The sequence below is a fragment of the Schistocerca piceifrons genome, chromosome 4 (genome assembly GCF_021461385.2).
Source record: "Schistocerca piceifrons isolate TAMUIC-IGC-003096 chromosome 4, iqSchPice1.1, whole genome shotgun sequence".
Classification (NCBI taxonomy): Eukaryota; Metazoa; Arthropoda; class Insecta; order Orthoptera; family Acrididae; genus Schistocerca; species Schistocerca piceifrons.
The window spans coordinates 808,057,421-808,079,985 of NC_060141.1; positions in this window are offsets into that span (position 1 = coordinate 808,057,421).

Consider the following 22,565-nt stretch of genomic DNA (forward strand, 5'->3'; position numbering starts at 1 on the left):
TGGGTTCTATACATCTCCTTCTAAATTGAGTAACGTTTCTATGGATACGACTGGATATTCTTTTGGGCCACGAGTTTCTCCTGTCCGATGCACTATTCCTTCTTTACTCCATCGCTCGCTCCCTCTCATTGACTTATTAACACAGAGATTGTGTCGCTATGAAATACTATGGGTTCTATGAATCTCCTTCTATTTTGAGGAACGTTTCTATGGAAACGACTGGATATTTTTTGGGCCACGAGTTTCTCCTGTCCGATGCACTATCCCTCCTTTAACGCATCCCTCGCTCCCTCACATTGATGAATTAACACAGAAATTGCCTCGCTATGAAATACTATGGGTTCTGTGACATCTCCTTCTAAATTGAGTAACGTTTCTATGGAAACGACTGGATATGCTTTTGGGAAACGAGTTTCTCCTGTCCGATGCACTAATCCTTCTCTAACGCATCCCTCGCTCCCTCACATTGACTAATTAACACGGAAATTGCGTCGCTATGAAATACTATGGGTTCTATGACATCTCCTTTTAAATTGAGTAACGTTTCTATGGAAACGACTGGATTTTCTTTTGGGCCACGAGTTACTCCTGTCCGATGCACTATTCGTTCTTTATTGCATCCCTCGCTCCCTCACTTTGACTAATTAACACAGAAATTGTGTCGCTATGAAATACTATGGGTTCTATGCATCTCCTTCTAAATTGAGTAACGTTTCTATGCAAACGACTGGATATTCTTTTGGGCCACGAGTTTCTCCTGCCCGATGCACTATTCCTCCATTAACGCATCCCTCGCTCACTCACATTGACGAATTAACACAGAAATTGCGTCGCTATGATATACTATGGGTTCTATGACATCTTCTTCTAAATTGAGTAACGTTTCTATGGAAACGACTGGATATTCTTTTGGGCCAGGAGTTTCTCCTGTCCGATGCACTATTCCTTCTTTTCTGCATCCCTTGCTCCCTTACATTGACTAATTAACACAGAAATTGTGTCACTATGAAATACTATGGGTTCTATGCATCTCCTTCTAAATAGAGTAACGTTTCCATGGAAACGACTGGATATTCTTTTGGGCCACGAGTTTCTCCTGTCCGATGCACTATTCCTTCTTTACTGCATCCCTCGCTCCCTCAAATTGACTAATTAACACAGAAATTGTATCGCTATGAAATACTATGGGTTCTATGCATCTCCTTCTAAATTGAGAAACGTTTCTATGGAAACGACTGGATATTCTTTTGAGCCACGAGTTTCTCCTGTCCGATGCACTATTCCTCCTTTAACGCATCCCTCGCTCCCTCACATTGACGAATTAACACAGAAATGTGGTAGCTATGAAATACTATGTGTTCTGTGACATCCCCTTCTAAATTGAGTTACGTTTCTATGGAGACGACTGGATATTATTTGGGCCACGAGTTTCTCCTGTCCGATGCACTATTCCTTCTTTACTGCATCCCTCGTTCCCTCACGTGGACTAATTAACACAGCAATTGTGTCGCTATGAAATACTGTGGGTTCTATGCATCTCCTACTTAATTGAGTAACTTTTCTATGGAAACGACTGGATATTCTTTTGGGCCAAGAATTTCTCCTGTCCGATGCACTATTCCGTCTTTAACGCATCCCTCGCTCCCTCACATTGACCAATTAACACAGAAATTGCGTCGCTATGAAGTACTATGGGTTCTATGCATCTCCTTCTAAATTGAGTAACGTTTCTATGGAAACGACTGGATATTCTTTTGGGCCACGAGTTTCTCCTGTCCGATGCACTATTCCTTCTTTAACGCATCCCTCGCTCCCTCACATTAACGAATTAAAACAGAAATTGCGTCGCTATGAAATACTATGGGTTCTATGCGTCTCCTTCTACATTGAGTAACGTTGCTATGGAAACGACTGGAAATTCTTTTGGGCCACGAGTTTCTCCTGTCCGATGCACTATTCCTCCTTTAACGCATCCCTCGCTCCCTCACATTGACGAATTAACACAGGAATTGCGTCGCTATGAAATACCATGGGTTGTATGCATCTCCTTCTAAATTGAGTAACGTTTCTATGGAAACGACCGGATATTTTTTGGGGCACGAGTTTCTCCAGTCCGATGCACTATTCCTCCTTTAACGCATCCCTCACTCCCTCACATTGACGAATTAACACAGAAATTGCGTCGCTATGAAATACTATGGGTTCTGTGACATCTCCTTCTAAATTGAGTAACGTTTCTATGGAAACGACTGGATATTATTTGGGCCAAGAGTTTCTCCTGTCCGATGCACTATTCCTTCTTTACTGCATCCCTCGCTCCCTCACATTGACTTATTAACACAGAGATTGTGTCGCTATGAAATACTATGGGTTCTATGCATCTCCTTCTAAATTGAGTAACGTTGCTATGGATACGACTGGATATTCTTTTGGGCCACGAGTTTCTCCTGGCCGATGCACTATTCCTCCTTTAACACATCCCTCGCTCCCTCACATTGATGAATTAACACAGAAATTGCGTCGCTATGAAATACTATGGGTTTTGTGACATCTCCTTCTAAATTGACTAACGTTTCTATGGAAACGGCTGGATATTATTTGGGCCAAGAGTTTCTCCTGTCCGATGCACTATTCCTTCTTTACTGCATCCCTCGCTCCCTCACATTGTTCAATTAACACAGAAATTGTGTCGCTATTAAATACTATGGGTTCTAAGCATCTCCTTCTAAATTGAGTAACGTTTCTATGGAAACGACTGGATAATCTTTTGGGCCACGAGTTTCTCCTGTCCGATGCACTATTCCTTTTTTAACGCATCCCTCGCTCCCTCACATTGACGAATTAACACAGACATTGCGTCGCTATGAAATACTATGGGTTCTATGCATCTCCTTCTAAATTGAATAACGTTTCTATGGAAACGACTGGATATTCTTTTGGGCCACGAGTTTCTCCTATCCGATGCACTATTCCTTCTTTAACGCATCCGTCGCACCCTCACATTGACGAATTAAAACAGTAATTGCGTCGCTATGAAATACTATGTGCTTTATGCATCTCCTTCTACATTGTGTAACGTTTCTATGGAAACGACTGGAAATTCTTTTGGGCCACGAGTTTCTCCTGTCCGATGCACTATTCCATCTTTAACGCATCCCTCGCTCCCTCACATTGACGAATAAACACAGAAATTGCATCGCTATGAAATACTATGCGTTCTATGCATCTCCTTCTAAATTGAGTAACGTTTCTATGGAGACGACTGGATATTCTTTTGGGCTGCGAGTTTCTCCTGCCGATGCACTATTCCTTTTTTACTGCATCCCTCGCTATCTCACATTGACTAATTAACACAGAAATTGTGTCGATATGAAATACTATGGGTTCAATGCATCTCCTTCTAAATTGAGTAACGTTTCTATGGAAACGACTGGATATTCTTTTGGGCCACGAGTTTCTCCTCTCCGATGCACTATTCCTTTTTTACTGCAACCCTCGCTCCCTCACATTGACTAATTAACACGGAAGTTGTGTCGCTATGAAATACTATGGGTTCAATGCATCTCCTACTAAATTGAGTAACGTTTCTATGGAAACGACTGGATATTCTTTTGGGCCACGAGTTTCTCCTGTCCAATGCCCTATTCCTCCTTTAACGCATTACTCGCTCCCTCACATTGACTAATTAACACAGAAATTGTGTCGCTTTGAAATACTATGTGTTCTATGCATCTCCTTCTATATTGAGTAACGTTTCTATGGAAACGACTGGATATTCTTTTGGGCCACGAGTTTCTTCTGTCCGATGCACTATTCCTTCTTTACTGCATCCCTCGCTCCCTCACATTCACTAATTAACACAGCAATTGTGTCGCTATGAAATACTATGGGTTCTATGCATCTCCTTCTAAATCGAGTAACGTTTCTATGGAAAAGACTGGATATTCTTTCGGGCCACATGTTTCTCCTGTCCGATGCACTATTCCTCCTTTAACGCATCCCTCGCTCCCTCTCATTGACGAATTAACACAGAAATTGCATCGCTACGAAATACTATGTGTTCTGAGACATCTCCTACTAAATTGAGTAACGTTTCTATGGAAACGACTGGATATTCTTTTGGGCCACGAGTTTCTCCTGTCCAATGCCCTATTCCTCCTTTAACGCATTACTCGCTCCCTCACATTGACTAATTAACACAGAAATTGTGTCGCTTTGAAATACTATGTGTTCTATGCATCTCCTTCTAAATTGAGTAACGTTTCTATGGAAACGACTGGATATTCTTTTGGGCCACGAGTTTCTCCTGTCCGATGCACTATTCCTTTTTTAACGCATCCCTCGCTCCCTCACATTGACGAATTAACACAGAACTTGCGTCGCTATGAAACACTATGGGTTCTATGCCTCTCCTTCTAAATTGAGTTACGTTTCTATGGAAACGACTGGATATTCTTTTGGGCCACGAGTTTCTCCTGCCCGATGCACTAATCCTTCTTAAACGCATCCCTAGCTCCCTCACATTAACGAATTAAAACAGAAATTGCGTCGCTATGAAATACTATGGGTTCTATGCATCTCCTTCTACATTGAGTAACGTTTCTATGGAAACGACTGGAAATTCTTTTGGCCCACGAGTTTCTCCTGTCCGATGCACAATTCCTCCTTTAACGCATCCCTCGCTCCCTCACAGTGACGAATTAACACAGGAATTGCGTCGCTATGAAATACCATGGGTTCTATGCATCTCCCTCTAAATTGAGTAACGTTTCTAAGAAACGACTGGATATTCTTTTGGGCCACGAGTTTCTCCTGTCCGATGCACTATTCCTCCTTTAACGTAGCCCTCACTCCCTCACATTGACGAATTAACACAGAAATTGCGTCGCTATGAAATACTATGTGTTCTATGCATCTCCTTCTAAATTGAGTAACGTTTCTATGGAAACGACTGTATATTCTTTTGGGCCACGTGTTTCTCCTCTCCGATGCACTATTCCTTCTTTAACGCATCCCTCGCTCCCTCACATTGACGAATTAACACAGAAATTGCGTCGCTATGAAATACTATGGGTTCTATGCATCTCCTTCTAAATTGAGTAACGTTTCTATGGAAACGACTGGATATTCTTTTGGGCCACGAGTTTCTCCTGTCCGATGCACTATTCCTTCTTTAACGCATCCCTCGCTCCCATACATTGACGAATTAAAACAGAAATTGCGTCGCTATGAAATACTATTGGTTCTATGCATCTCCTTCTACGTTGAGTAACGTTTCTATGGAAACGACTGGATTTTCTTTTGGGCCACGAGTTTCTCCTGTCCGATGCACTATTCCTTCTCTTAAAGCATCCCTCGCTCCCCCACATTGGCGAATTAACACAGAAATTGCGTCGCTATGAAATACTATGGGTTCTATGCATCTCCTTCTAAATTGAGTAACGTTTCTATGGAAACGACTGGATATTATTTGGGCCACGAGTTTCTCCTGTCCGATGCACTATTCCTTCTTTACTGCATCCCTCGCTCCCTCACATTGACTAATTGACACAGAAATTGTGTCGCTATGAAATACTATGGGTTCTATGCATCTCCATTTAAATTGAGTAACGTTTCTATGGAAACGACTTGATATTATTTGGGCCACGAGTTTCTACTGTCCGATGCACTATTCCTTCTTTACTGCATCCCTCGCTCCCTGACATTGACTAATTAACACAGAAATTGTGTCGCTATGAAACACTATGGGTTCTATGCATCTCCTTCTAAATTGAGTAACGTTTCTATGGAAACGACAGGATATTCTTTTGGGCCACGAGTACCTCCTGTCCGATGCACTAACCCCTTTTTAACGCATCCCTCGCTCCCTCACATTGACGAATTAACACAGAAATTGCGTCGCTATGAAGTACTATGTGTTCTATGCATCTCCTTCTAAATTGAGTAACGTTTCTATGGAAACGACTGGATATTCTTTTGGGCCACGAGTTTCTCCTGTCCGATGCACTATTCCTTCTTTAACGCATCCCTCGCTCACTCACATTAACGAATTAAAACAGAAATTGCGTCGCTATGAAATACTATGGGTTCTATGCGTCTCCTTCTACATTGAGTAACGTTTCTTGGAAACGACTGGAAATTCTTTTGGGCCACGAGTTTCTCCTGTCCGATGCACTATTCCTCCTTTAACGCATCCCTCGCTCCCTCACATTGACGAATTAACACAGAAATTGCGTCACTATGAAATACTATGGGTTCTATGCATCTCCTTCTAAATTGAGTAACGTTTCTATGGAAACGACTGGATATTCTTTTGGGCCACGAGTTTCTCCTGTCCGATGCACTATTCCTTCTTTACTGCATCCCTCGCTCCCTCACATTGACTTATTAACACAGAGATTGTGTCGCTATGAAATACTATGGGTTCTATGCATCTCCTTCTAAATTGAGTAACGTTGCTATGGAAACGACTGGATATTCTTTGGGGCCACGAGTTTCTCCTGGCCGATGCACTATTCCTCCTTTAACACATCCCTCGCTCCCTCACATTGATGAATTAACACAGAAATTGCGTCGCTATGAAATACTATGGGTTCTGTGACATCTCCTTCTAAATAGAGTAACGTTTCTATGGAAACGACTGGATATTATTTGGGCCAAGAGTTTCTCCTGTCCGATGCACTATTCCTTCTTTACTGCATCACTCGCTCCCTCACATTGACTAATTAACACCGAAATTGTGTCGCTATGAAATACTATGGGTTCTATGCATCTCCTTCTAAATTGAGTAACGTTTCTAAGGAAACGACTGGATAATCTTTTGGGCCACGAGTTTCTCCTGTCCGATGCGCAATTCCTTCTTTAACGCATCCCTCGCTCCCTCACATTGACGAATTAACACAGACATTGCGTCGCTATGAAATACTATGGGTTCTATGCATCTCCTTCTAAATTGAATAACGTTGCTATGGAAACGACTGGATATTCTTTTGGGCCACGAGTTTCTCCTATCCGATGCACTATTCCTTCTCTAACGCATCCCTCGCTCCCTCACATTGACGAATTAAAACAGTAATTGCGTCGCTATGAAATACTATGGGCTCTATGCATCTCCTTCTACATTGTGTAACGATTCTATGTAAACGACTGTATATTCTTTTGGGCCACGAGTTTCTCCTGTCCGATGCACTATTCCTCCTTTAACGCATCCCTCGCTCCCTCACATTGACGAATTAACACAGAAATTGCGTCGCTATGAGATACTATGGGTTCTATGACATCTCCTTCTAGATTGAGTAACGTTTCTATGGAAACGACTGGATATTCTTTTGGGCCACGAGTTTCTCCTGTCCGATGCACTATTCCATCTTTAACGCATCCCTCGCTCCCTCACATTGACGAATAAACACAGAAATTGCATCGCTATGAAATACTATGCGTTCTATGCATCTCCTTCTAAATTGAGTAACGTTTCTATGGAGACGACTGGATATTCTTTTGGGCTGCGAGTTTCTCCTGCCGATGCACTATTCCTTTTTTACTGCATCCCTCGCTATCTCACATTGACTAATTAACACAGAAATTGTGTCGCTATGAAATACTATGGGTTCAATGCATCTCCTTCTAAATTGAGTAACGTTTCTATGGAAACGACTGGATATTCTTTTGGGCCACGAGTTTCTCCTCTCCGATGCACTATTCCTTTTTTACTGCAACCCTCGCTCCCTCACATTGACTAATTAACACAGAAGTTGTGTCGCTATGAAATACTATGGGTTCAATGCATCTCCTTCTAAATTGAGTAACGTTTCTATGGAAACGACTGGATATTCTTTTGGGCCACGAGTTTCTCCTGTCCGATGCCCTATTCCTCCTTTAAAGCATTACTCGCTCCCTCACATTGACTAATTAACACAGAAATTGTGTCGCTTTGAAATACTATGGTTTCTATGCATCTCCTTCTAAATTGAGTAACGTTTCTATGGAAACGACTGGATATTCTTTTGTGCCACGAGTTTCTTCTGTCCGATGCACTATTCCTTCTTTACTGCATCCCTCGCACCCTCACATTGTCTAATTAACACAGAAATTGTGTCGCTATGAAATACTATGGGATCTATGCATCTCCTTCTAAATCGAGTAACGTTTCTATGGAAACGACTGGATATTCTTTTGGGCCACGAGTATCTCCTGTCCGATGCACTATTCCTCCTTTAACGCATCCCTCGCTCCCTCACATTGACGAATTAACACAGAAAGTGCGTCGCTATGTAATACTATGGGTTCTATGACATCTCCTTCTAAACTGAGTAACGTTTCTATGGAAACGAATTGATATTTCTTTGGGCCACGAGTTTCTCCTGTCCGATGCACTATTCCTTTTTTAACGCATCCCTCGCTCCCTCACATTGACGAATTAACACAGAACTTGCGTCACTATAAAATACTATGGGTTCTATGCCTCTCCTTCTAAATTGAGTTACGTTTCTATGGAAACGACTGGATATTCTTTTGGGCCACGAGTTTCTCCTGTCCGATGCACTAATCCCTCTTTAACGCTTCCCTAGCTCCCTCACATTAAAGAATTGAAACAGAAATTGCGTCGCTATGAGATACTATGCGTTCTATGTCATCTCCTTCTAAATTGAGTAACGTTTCTATGGAAACGACTGGATATTCTTTTGGGCCACGAGTTTCTCCTGTCCGATGCACTATTCCTTCTTTAACGCATCCCTCGCTCCCTCACATTAACGAATTAAAACAGACATTTCGTCGCTATGAAATACTATGGGTTCTATGCGTCTCCTTCTACATTGAGTAACGTTTCTATGGAAACGACTGGAAATTCTTTTGGGCCACGAGTTTCTCCTGTCCGATGCACTATTCCATCTTTAACGCATCCCTCGCTCCCTCACAGTGACGAATTAACACAGAAATTGCGTCGCTACGAAATACTATGTGTTCTGTGACATCTCCTTCTAAATTGAGTAACGTTTCTATGGAAACGACTGGATATTATTTGGGCCTCGAGTTTCTCCTGTCCGATGCACTATTCCTTCTTTACTGCATCCCTCGCTCCCTCACATCGACTAATTAACACAGAAAATGTGTCGCTATGAAATACTATGGGTTCTATGCATCTCCTTCTAAATTGAGTAACGTTTCTATGGAAACGACTGGATATTCTTTTGGGCCAAGAGTTTTTCCTGTCCGATGCACTATTCCTTCTTTACTGCATCCCTCGCTCATTCAAATTGACTAATTAACACAGAAATTGTGTCGCTATGAAATACTATGGGTTCTATGCATCTCCTTCTAAATTGAGGAACGTTTGTATGGAAACGACTGGATATTCTTTTGAGCCACGAGTTTCTCCTGTCCGATGCACTATTCCTCCTTTAACGCATCCCTCGCTCCCTCACATTGACGAATTAACACAGAAATTTGGTAGCTATGAAATACTATGTGTTTTGTGACATCCCCTTCTAAACTGAGTTACGTTTCTATGGAAACGAATGGATATTGTTTGGGCCACGAGTTTCTCCTGTCCGATGCACTATTCCTTCTTTACTTCATCCCTCGCTCCATCACATGGACTAATTAACACAGCAATTGTGTCGCTATGAAATACTATGGGTTCTATGCATCTCCTACTTAATTGAGTAACTTTTCTATGGAAACGACAGGATATTCTTTTGGGCCACGAATTTCTCCTGTCCGATGCACTATTCCGTCTTTAACGCATCCCTCGCTCCCTCACATTGACGAATTAACACAGAGATTGCGTCGCTATGAAATACTATGGGTTCTATGCATCTCCTTCTAAATTGAGTAACGTTTCTATGGAAAGGAGTGGATATTCTTTTGGGCCACGAGTTTCTCCTGTCCGATGCACTATTCCTTCTTTACTTCATCCCTCGCTCCCTCACATGGACTAATTAACACAGCAATTGTGTCGCTATGAAATACTATGGGTTCTATGCATCTCCTACTTAATTGAGTAACTTTTCTATGGAAACGACAGGATATTCTTTTGGGCCACGAATTTCTCCTGTCCGATGCACTATTCCGTCTTTAGCGCATCCCTCGCTCCCTCACATTGACGAATTAACACAGAAATTGCGTCGCTATAAAATACTATGGGTTCTATGCATCTCCTTCTAAATTGAGTAACGTTTCTATGGAAAGGAGTGGATATTCTTTTGGGCCACGAGTTTCTCCTGTCCGATGCACTATTCCATCTTTAACGCATACCTCGCTCCCTCACAGTGACGAATTAACACAGAAATTGCGTCGCTATGAGATACTATGGGTTCTATGTCATCTCCTTCTAAATTGAGTAACGTTTCTATGGAAACGACTGGATATTCTTTTGGGCCACGAGTTTCTCCTGTCCGATGCACTATTCCTTCTTTAACGCATCCCTCGCTCCCTCACATTAACGAATTAAAACAGAAATTGCGTCGGTATGAAATAATATGGGTTCTATGCGACTCCTTCTACTTTGAGTAACGTTTCTATGGACGAGACTGGAAATTCTTTTGGGCCACGAGTTTCTCCTGTCCGATGCACTATTCCTCCTTTAACGCATCCCTCGCTCCCTCACATTGACGAATTAACACAGGAATTGCGTCGCTATGAAATACCATGGGTTCTATGCATCTCCTTCTAAATTGAGTAACGTTTCTATGGAAACGACTGGATATTTTTTGGGCCACGAGTTTCTCCAGTCCGATGCACTATTCATCCTTTAACGCATCCCTCACTCCCTCACATTGACGAATTAACACAGAAATTGCGTCGCTATGAAATACTATGGGTTCTGTGACATCTCCTTCTAAATTGAGTAACGTTTCTATGGAAACGACTGGATATTATTTGGGCCTCGAGTTTCTCCTGTCCGATGCACTATTCCTTCTATAACGCATCCCTCGCTCCCTCACATTGACGAATTAACACAGAAATTGCGTCGCTATGAAATACTATGTGTTCAATGCATCTCCTTCTAAATTGAGAACGTTTCTATGGAAACGACTGGATATTCTTTTGGGCCACAAGTTTCTCCTATCCGATGCACTATTCCTTCTTTAACGCATCCCTCGCTCCCTCACATTGACGAATTAAAACAGAAATTGCGTCGCTATGAAATACTATGGGTTCTATGCATTTCCTTCTACATTGTGTAACGTTTCTATGTAAACGACTGTATATTCTTTTGGGCCACGAGTTTTTATCCTGTCCGATGCACTATTCCTCCTTTAACGCATCCCCCGCTCCCTCACATTGACGAATTAACACAGAAATTGCGTCGCTATGAGATACTATGGGTTCTATGACATCTCCTTCTAGATTGAGTAACGTTTCTATGGAAACGACTGGATATTCTTTTAGGCCACGAGTTTCTCCAGTCCGATGCACTATTCCATCTTTAACGCATCCCTCGCTCCCTCACATTGCCGAATTAACACAGAAATTGCGTCGCTATGCAATACTATGGGTTCTATACATCTCCTTCTAAATTGAGTAACGTTTCTATGGATACGACTGGATATTCTTTTGGGCCACGAGTTTCTCCTGTCCGATGCACTATTCCTTCTTTACTCCATCGCTCGCTCCCTCACATTGACTTATTAACACAGAGATTGTGTCGCTATGAAATACTATGGGTTCTATGAATCTCCTTCTATTTTGAGTAACGTTTCTATAGAAACGACTGGATATTTTTTGGGCCACGAGTTTCTCCTGTCCGATGCACTATCCCTCCTTTAACGCATCCCTCGCTCCCTCACATTGATGAATTAACACAGAAATTGCCTGCTATGAAATACTATGGGTTCTGTGACATCTCCTTCTAAATTGAGTAACGTTTCTATGGAAACGACTGGATATGCTTTTGGGAAACGAGTTTCTCCTGTCCGATGCACTATTCCTTCTCTAACGCATCCCTCGCTCCCTCACATTGACTAATTAACACGGAAATTGCGTCGCTATGAAATACTATGGGTTCTATGACATCTCCTTTTAAATTGAGTAACGTTTCTATGGAAACGACTGGTCTTTCTTTTGGGCCACGAGTTACTCCTGTCCGATGCACTATTCGATCTTTATTGCATCCCTCGCACCCTCACTTTGACTAATTAACACAGAAATTGTGTCGCTATGAAATACTGAGGGTTCTATGCATCTCCTTCTAAATTGAGTAACGTTTCTATGCAAACGACTGGATATTCTTTTGGGCCACGAGTTTCTCCCGCCCGATGCACTATTCCTCCTTTAACGCAACCCTCGCTCACTCACATTGACGAATTAACACAGAAATTGCGTCGCTATGAAATACTATGGGTTCTATGACATCTTCTTCTAAATTGGGTAACGTTTCTATGGAAACGACTGGATATTCTTTTGGGCCAGGAGTTTCTCCTGTCCGATGCACTATTCCTTCTTTTCTGCATCCCTTGCTCCCTTACATTGACTAATTACCACAGAAATTGTGTCGCTATGAAATACTATGGGTTCTATGCATCTCCTTCTAAATAGAGTAACGTTTCTATGGAAACGACTGGATATTCTTTTGGGCCACGAGTTTCTCCTGTCCAATGCACTATTCCTTCTTTACTGCATTCCTCGCTCCCTCAAATTGACTAATTAACACAGAAATTGTGTCGCTATGAAATACTATGGGTTCTATGCATCTCCTTCTAAATTGAGGAACGTTTCTATGGAAACGACTGGATATTCTTTTGAGCCACGTGTTTCTCCTGTCCGATGCACTATTCCTCCTTTAACGTATCCCTCGCTCCCTCACATTTACGAATTAACACAGAAATGTGGTAGCTATGAAATACTATGTGTTCTGTGACATCCCCTTCTAAATTGAGTAACGTTTCTATGGAAACGACTGGATATTATTTGGGCCACGAGTTTCTCCTGTCCGATGCACTATTCCTTCTTTACTGCATCCCTCGTTCCCTCACATGGACTGATTAACACAGCAATTGTGTCGCTCTGAAATACTGTGGGTTCTATGCATCTCCTACTTAATTGAGTAACTTTTCTATGGAAACGAATGGATATTCTTTTGGGCCAAGAATTTCTCCTGTCCGATGCACTATTCCGTCTTTAACGCATCCCGCGCTCCCTCACATTGACCAATTAACACAGAAATTGCGTCGCTATGAAACACTGTGTGATCTATGCATCTCCTTCTAAATTGAGTAACGTTTCTATGGAAAGAACTGGATATTCTTGGGCCACGAGTTTCTCCTGTCCGATGCACTATTCCTTCTTTAACGCATCCCTCGCTCCCTCACATTGACGAATTAAAATAGAAATTGCGTCGCTATGAAATACTATGGGTTCTATGCATCTCCATCTAAATTGAGTAACGTTTCTATGGAAACGACTGGATATTCTTTTGGGCCACGAGCTTCTCCTGTCCGAAGTACTATTCCTCCTTTAACGCATCCCTCGCTCCCTCACATTGACGAATTAACACAGAAATTGCGTCGCTATGAGATACTATGGGTTCTATGTCATCTCCTTCTAAATTGAGTAACGTTTCTATGGAAACGACTGGATATTCTTTTGGGCCACGAGTTTCTCCTGTCCGATGCACTATTCCATCTTTAACGCATCCCTCGCTCCCTCACAGTGACGAATTAACACAGAAATTGCGTCGCTACGAAATACTATGTGTTCTGTGACATCTCCTTCTAAATTGAGTAACGTTTATATGGAAACGACTGGATATTATTTGGGCCACGAGTTTCTACTGTCCGATGCACTATTCCTTCTTTACTGCATCCCTCGCTCCCTGACATTGACTAATTAACACAGAAATTGTGTCGCTATGAAATACTATGGCTTCTATGCATCTCCCTCTAAATTGAGTAACGTTTCTATGGAAACGACAGGATATTCTTTTGGGCTACGAGTTTCTCCTGTCCGATGCACTATCCCTTTTTTAACGCATCCCTCGCTCCCTCACATTGACGAATTAACACAGAAATTGCGTCGCTATGAAGTACTATGGGTTCTATGCATCTCCTTCTAAATTGAGTAACGTTTCTATGGAAACGACTGTATATTCTTTTGGGCCACGAGTTTCTCCTGTCCGATGCACTATTCCTTCTTTAACGCATCCCTCGCTCCCTGACATTAACGAATTAAAACAGAAATTGCGTCGCTATGAAATACTATGGGTTCTATGCGTCTCCTTCTACATTGAGTAATGTTGCTATGGAAACGACTGGAAATTCTTTGGGCCACGAGTTTCTCCTGTCCGATGCACTATTCCTCCTTTAACGCATCCCTCGCTCCCTCACATTGACGAATTAACACAGGAATTGCGTCGCTATGAAATACCATGGGTTGTATGCATCTCCTTCTAAATTGAGTAACGTTTCTATGGAATCGACCGGATATTTTTTGGGCCACGAGTTTCTCCAGTCCGATGCACTATTCCTCCTTTAACGCATCCCTCACTCCCTCACATTGACGAATTAACACAGAAATTGCGTCGCTATGAAATACTATGGGTTCTGTGACATCTCCTTCTAAATTGAGTAACGTTTCTATGGAAACGACTGGATATTATTTGGGCCTCGAGTTTCTGCTGTCCGATGCACTATTCCTTCTTTACTGCATCCCTCGCTCACTCACATTGACTAATTAACACAGAAAATGTGTCGCTATGAAATACTATGGGTTCTATGCATCTCCTTCTAAATTGAGTAACGTTTCTATGGAAACGACTGGATATTCTTTTGGGCCACGAGTTTCTCCTCTCCGATGCACTATTCCTTCTTTAACTCGTCCCTCTCTCCCTCACATTGACGAATTAACACAGAAATTGCGTCGCTATGAAATACTATGGGTTCTATGCATCTCCTTCTAAATTGAGTAACGTTTCTATGGAAAAGACTGGATATTCTTTTGGGCCACGAGTTTCTCCTGTCCGATGCACTATTCCTTCTTTACTGCATCCCTCGCTCCCTCACATTGACTTATTAACACAGAGATTTTGTCGCTATGAAATACTATGGGTTCTATGCATCTCCTTCTAAATTGAGTAACGTTGCTATGGAAACGACTGGATATTCTTTTGGGCCACGAGTTTCTCCTGTCCGATGCACTATTCCTTCTTTACTGCATCCCTCGCTCCCTCACATTGACTAATTAACACAGAAATTGTGACGCTATGAAATACTATGGGTTCTATGCATCTCCTTCTAAATTGAGTAACGTTTCTATGGAAACGACTGGATAATCTTTTGGGCCACGAGTTTCTCCTGTCCGATGCACTATTCCTTCTTTAACGCATCCCTCGCTCCCTCACATTGACGAATTAACACAGACATTGCGTCGCTATGAAATACTATGGGTTCTATGCATCTCCTTCTAAATTGAATAACATTTCTATGGAAACGACTGGATATTCTTTTGGGCCACGAGTTTCTCCTATCCGATGCACTATTCCTTCTTTAACGCATCCGTCGCTCCCTCACATTGACGAATTAAAACAGTAATTCCGTCGCTATGAAATACTATGTGCTCTATGCATCTCCTTCTACATTGTGTAACGTTTCTATGTAAACGACTGTATATTCTTTTGGGCCACGAGTTTCTCCTGTCCGATGCACTATTCCTCCTTTAACGCATACCTCGCTCCCTCACATTGACGAATTAACACAGAAATTGCGTCGCTATGAGATACTATGGGTTCTATGACATCTCCTTCTAGATTGACTAACGTTTCTATGGAAACGACTGGATATTCTTTTGGGCCACGAGTTTCTCCTGTCCGATGCACTATTCCATCTTTAACGCATCCCTCGCTCCCTCACATTGTCGAATAAACACAGAAATTGCATCGCTATGAAATACTATGCGTTCTATGCATCTCCTTCTAAATTGAGTAACGTTTCTATGGAGACGACTGGATATTCTTTTGGGCTGCGAGTTTCTCCTGCCGATGCACTATTCCTTTTTTACTGCATCTCTCGCTATCTCACATTGAATAATTAACACAGAAATTGTGTCGCTATGAAATACTATGGGTTCAATGCATCTCCTTCTAAATTGAGTAACGTTTCTATGGAAACGACTGGATATTCTTTTGGGCCACGAGTTTCTCCTCTCCGATGCACTATTCCTTTTTTACTGCAACCCTCGCTTCCTCACATTGACTAATTAACACGGAAGTTGTGTCGCTATGAAATACTATGGGTTCAATGCATCTCCTACTAAATTGAGTAACGTTTCTATGGAAACGACTGGATATTCTTTTGGGCCACGAGTTTCTCCTGTCCGATGCCCTATTCCTCCTTTAACGCATTACTCGCTCCCTCACATTGACTAATTAACACAGAAATTGTGTCGCTTTGAAATACTGTGTGTTCTATGCATCTCCTTCTAAATTGAGTAACGTTTCTATGGAAACGACTGGATATTCTTTTGGGCCACGAGTTTCTTCTGTCCGATGCACTATTCCTTCTTTACTGCATCCCTCGCTCCCTCACATTGACGAATTAACACAGAAATTGCGTCGCTACGAAATACTATGGGATCTATGCGTCTCCTTCCAAATTGAGTAACGTTTCTATGGAAACGACTGGATATTCTTTTGGGCCACGAGTTTCTCCTGTCCGATGCACTATTCCTCCTTTAACGCATCCCTCGCACCCTCACATTGACGAATTAACACAGAAATTGCGTCGCTATGTAATACTATGGGTTCTATGACATCTCCTTCTAAACTGAGTAACGTTTCTATGGAAACGACTTGATATTTCTTTGGGCCACGAGTTTCTCCTGTCCGATGCACTATTCCTTTTTTAACGCATCCCTCGCTCCCTCACATTGACGAATTAACACAGAACTTGCGTCGCTATGAAACACTATGTGTTCTATGCCTCTCCTTCTAAATTGAGTTACGTTTCTATGGAAACGACTGGATATTCTTTTGGGCCACGAGTTTCTCCTGTCCGATGCACTAATCCTTCTTAAACGCATCCCTAGCTCCCTCACATTAACGAATTAAAACAGAAATTGCGTCGCTATGAAATACTATGGGTTCTATGCATCTCCTTCTTCATTGAGTAACGTTTCTATGGAAACGACTGGAAATTCTTTTGGGCCACGAGTTTCTCCTGTCCGATGCACAATTCCTCCTTTAACGCATCCCTCGCTCCCTCACATTGACGAATTAACACAGGAATTGCGTCGCTATGAAATACCATGGGTTCTATGCATCTCCCTCTAAATTGAGTAACGTTTCTATGAAACGACTGGATATTCTTTTGGGCCACGAGTTTCTCCTGTCCGATGCACTATTACTCCTTTAACGTATCCCTCACTCCCTCACATTGACGAATTAACACAGAAATTGCGTCGCTATGAAATACTATGTGTTCTATGCATCTCCTTCTAAATTGAGTAACGTTTCTATGGAAACGACTGTATATTCTTTTGGGCCACGTGTTTCTCCTCTCCGATGCACTATTCCTTCTTTAACGCATCCCTCGCTCCCTCACATTGACGAATTAACACAGAAATTGCGTCGCTATGAAATACTATGGGTTCTATGCATCTCCTTCTAAATTGAGTAACGTTTCTATGGAAACGACTGGATATTCTTTTGGGCCACGAGTTTCTCCTGTCCGATGCACTATTCCTTCTTTAACGCATCCCTCGCTCCCATACATTGACGAATTAAAATAGAAATTGCGTCGCTATGAAATACTATTGGTTCTATGCATCTCCTTCTACATTGAGTAACGTTTCTATCGAAACGACTGGATTTTCTTTTGGGCCACGATTTTCTCCTGTCCGATGCACTATTCCTTCTTTAAAGCATCCCTCGCTCCCCCACATTGGCGAATAAACACAGAAATTGCGTCGCTATGAAATACTGTGGGTTCTATGCATCTCCTTCTAAATTGAGTAACGTTTCTATGGAAACGACTGGATATTATTTGGGCCACGAGTTTCTCCTGTCCGATGCACTATTCCTTCTTTACTGCATCCCTCGCTCCCTCACATTGACTAATTGACACAGAAATTGTGTCGCTATGAAATACTATGGGTTCTATGCATCTCCATCTAAATTGAGTAACGTTTCTATGGAAACGACTGGATATTCTTTTGGGCCACGAGTTTCTCCTGTCCGATGCACTATTCCTTCTTTAACGCATCCCTCGCTCGCTCACATTAACGAATTAAAACAGAAATTGCGTCGCTATGAAATACTATGGGTTCTATGCGTCTCCTTCTACATTGAGTAACGTTTCTATGGAAACGACTGGAAATTCTTTTGGGCCACGAGTTTCTCCTGTCCGATGCACTATTCCTCCTTTAACGCATCCCTCACTCCCTCACATTAACGAATTAAAAAAGAAATTGCGTCGCTATGAAATACTATGGGTTCTATGCGTCTCCTTCTACATTGAGTAACGTTTCTATGGAAACGACTGGAAATTCTTTTGGGCCACGAGTTTCTCCTGTCCGATGCACTATTCCTCCTTTAACGCATCCCTCACTCCCTCACATTGACGAATTAACACAGAAATTGCGTCACTATGAAATACTATGGGTCCTATGCATCTCCTTCTAAATTGAGTAACGTTTCTATGGAAACGACTGGATATTCTTTTGGGCCACGAGTTTCTCCTGTCCGATGCACTATTCCTTCTTTACTGCATCCCTCGCTCCCTCACATTGACTTATTAACACAGAGATTGTGTCGCTATGAAATACTATGGGTTCTATGCATCTCCTTCTAAATTGAGTAACGTTGCTATGGAAACGACTGGATTTTCTTTTGGGCCACGAGTTTCTCCTGGCCGAAGCACTATTTCTCCTTTAACACATCCCTCGCTCCCTCACATTGATGAATTAACACAGAAATTGCGTCGCTATGAAATGCTATGGGTTCTGTGACATCTCCTTCTAAATTGAGTAACGTTTCTATGGAAACGACTGGATATTATTTGGGATAAGAGTTTCTCCTGTCCGATGCACTATTCCTTCTTTACTGCATCACTCGCTCCCTCACATTGACTAATTAACACCGAAATTGTGTCGCTATGAAATACTATGGGTTCTGTGCATCTCCTTCTAAATTGAGTAACGTTTCTATGGAAACGACTGGATAATCTTTTGGGCCACGAGTTTCTCCTGTCCGACGCGCTATTCCTTCTTTAACGCATCCCTCGCTCCCTCACATTGATGAATTAACACAGACATTGCGTCGCTATGAAATACTATGGGTTCTATGCAACTCCTTCTAAATTGAATAACGTTTCTATGGAAACGACTGGATATTCTTTTGGGCCACGAGTTTCTCCTATCCGATGCACTATTCCTTCTTTAAGGCATCCCTCGCTCCCTCACATTGACGAATTAAAACAGTAATTGCGTCGCTATGAAATACTATGGGCTCTATGCATCTCCTTCTACATTGTGTAACGTTTCTATGTAAACGACTGTATATTCTTTTGGGCCACGAGTTTCTCTTGTCCGATGCACTATTCCTCCTTTAACGCATCCCTCGCTCCCTCACATTGACGAATTAACACAGAAATTGCGTCGCTATGAGATGCAATGGGTTCTATGACATCTCCTTCTAGATTGAGTAACGTTTCTATGGAAACGACTGGATATTCTTTTGGGCCACGAGTTTCTCCTGTCCGATGCACTATTCCATCTTTAACGCATCCCTCGCTCCCTCACATTGACGAATAAACACAGAAATTGCATCGCTATGAAATACTATGCGTTCTATGCATCTCCTTCTAAATTGAGTAACGTTTCTATGGAGACGACTGGATATTCTTTTGGGCTGCGAGTTTCTCCTGCCGATGCACTATTAATTTTTTAATGCATCCCTCGCTATCTCACATTGACTAATTAACACAGAAATTGTGTCGCTATGAAATACTATGGGTTCAATGCATCTCCTTCTAAATTGAGTAACGTTTCTATGGAAACGACTGGATATTCTTTTGGGCCACGAGTTTTTCCTCTCCGATGCAGTATTCCTTTTTTACTGCAACCCTCGCTCCCTCACATTGACTAATTAACACAGAAGTTGTGTCGCTATGAAATACTATGAGTTCAATGCATCTCCTTCTAAATTGAGTTACGTTTCTATGGAAACGACTGGATATTCTTTTGGGCCACGAGTTTCTCCTGCCCGATGCCCTATTCCTCCTTTAACGCATTACTCGCTCCCTCACATTGACTAATTAACACAGAAATTGTGTCGCTTTGAAATACTATGGGTTCTATGCATCTCCTTCTAAATTGAGTAACGTTTCTATGGAAACGACTGGATATTCTTTTGTGCCACGAGTTTCTTCTGTCCGATGCACTATTCCTTCTTTACTGCTTCCCTCGCTCCCTCACATTGACTAATTAACACAGAAATTGTGTCGCTATGAAATACTATGGGTTCTATGCATCCCCTTCTAAATCGAGTAACGTTTCAATGGAAAAGACTGGATATTATTTTGGGCCACATGTTTCTCCTGTCCGATGCACTATTCCTCCTTTAACGCATCCCCCGCTCCCTCACATTGACGAATTAACACAGACATTGCGTCGCTATGAAATACTATGGGTTCTATGCAACTCCTTCTAAATTGAATAACGTTTCTATGGAAACGACTGGATATTCTTTTGGGCCACGAGTTTCTCCTCTCCGATGCACTATTTCTTCTTTAACGCATCCCTCGCTCCCTCACATTGACGAATTAAAACAGTAATTGCGTCGCTATGAAATACTATGGGCTCTATGCATCTCCTTCTACATTGTGTAACGTTTCTATGTAAACGACTGTATATTCTTTTGGGCCACGAGTTTCTCCTGTCCGATGCACTATTCCTCCTTTAACGCATCCCTCGCTCCCTCACATTGACGAATTAACACAGAAATTGCGTCGCTATGAGATACTATGGGTTCTATGACATCTCCTTCTAGATTGAGTAACGTTTCTATGTAAACGACAGGATATTCTTTTGGGCCACGAGTTTCTCCTGTCCGATGCACTATTCCATCTTTAACGCATCCCTCGCTCCCTCACATTGACGAATAAACACAGAAATTTCATCGCTATGAAATACTATGCGTTCTATGCATCTCCTTCTAAATTGAGTAACGTTTCTATGGAGACGACTGGATATTCTTTTGGGCTGCGAGTTTCTCCTGCCGATGCACTATTCCTTTTTTACTGCATCCCTCGCTATCTCACATTGACTAATTAACACAGAAATTGTGTCGCTATGAAATACTATGGGTTCAATGCATCTCCTTCTAAATTGAGTAACGTTTCTATGGAAACGACTGGATATTCTTTTGGGCCACGAGTTTCTCCTCTCCGATGCACTATTCCTTTTTTACTGCAACCCTCGCTCCCTCACATTGACTAATTAACACAGAAGTTGTGTCGCTATGAAATACTATGGGTTCAATGCATCTCCTTTCAAATTGAGTAACGTTTCTCTGGAAACGACTGGATATTCTTTTGGGCCACGAGTTTCTCCTGTCCGATGCCCTATTCCTCCTTTAACGCATTACTCGCTCCCTCACATTGACTAATTAACACAGAAATTGTGTCGCTTTGAAATACTATGGGTTCTATGCATCTCCTTCTAAATCGAGTAACGTTTCTATGGAAAAGACTGGATATTCTTTTGGGCCACATGTTTCTCCTGTCCGATGCACTATTCCTCCTTTAACGCATCCCTCGCTCCCTCACATTGACGAATTAACACAGAAATTGCATCGCTACGAAATACTATGTGTTCTGTGACATCTCCTTCTAAATTGAGAAACGTTTCTATGGAAACGACTGGATATTATTTGGGCCACGCGTTTCTATTGTCCGATGCACTATTCCTTCTTTACTGCATCCCTCGCTACCTCACATTGTCGAATTAACACAGAAATTGCGTCGCTATGAAATACTATGGGATCTATGCGTCTCCTTCCAAATTGAGTAACGTTTCTATGGAAACGACTGGATATTCTTTTGGGCCACGAGTTTCTCCTGTCCGATGCACTATTCCTCCTTTAACGCATCCCTCGCTGCCTCACATTGACGAATTAACATAGAAAGTGCGTCGCTATGTAATACTATGGGTTCTATGACATCTCCTTCTAAACTGAGTAACGTTTCTATGGAAACGAATTGATATTTCTTTGGGCCACGAGTTTCTCCTGTCCGATGCACTGTTCCTTTTTTAACGCATCCCTCGCTCCCGCACATTGACGAATTAACGCAGAACTTGCGTCGCTATAAAATACTATGGGTTCTATGCCTCTCCTTCTAAATTGAGTTACGTTTCTATGGAAACGACTGGAAATTCTTTTGGGCCACGAGTTTCTCCTGTCCGATTCACTAATCCCTCTTTAACGCATCCCTAGCTCCCTCACATTAAAGAATTGAAACAGAAATTGCGTCGCTATGAAATACTATGGGTTCTATGCATCTAATTCTACATTGAGTAACGTTTCTATGGAAACGACTGAATATTCTTTTGGGCCACGAGTTTCTCCTGTTCGA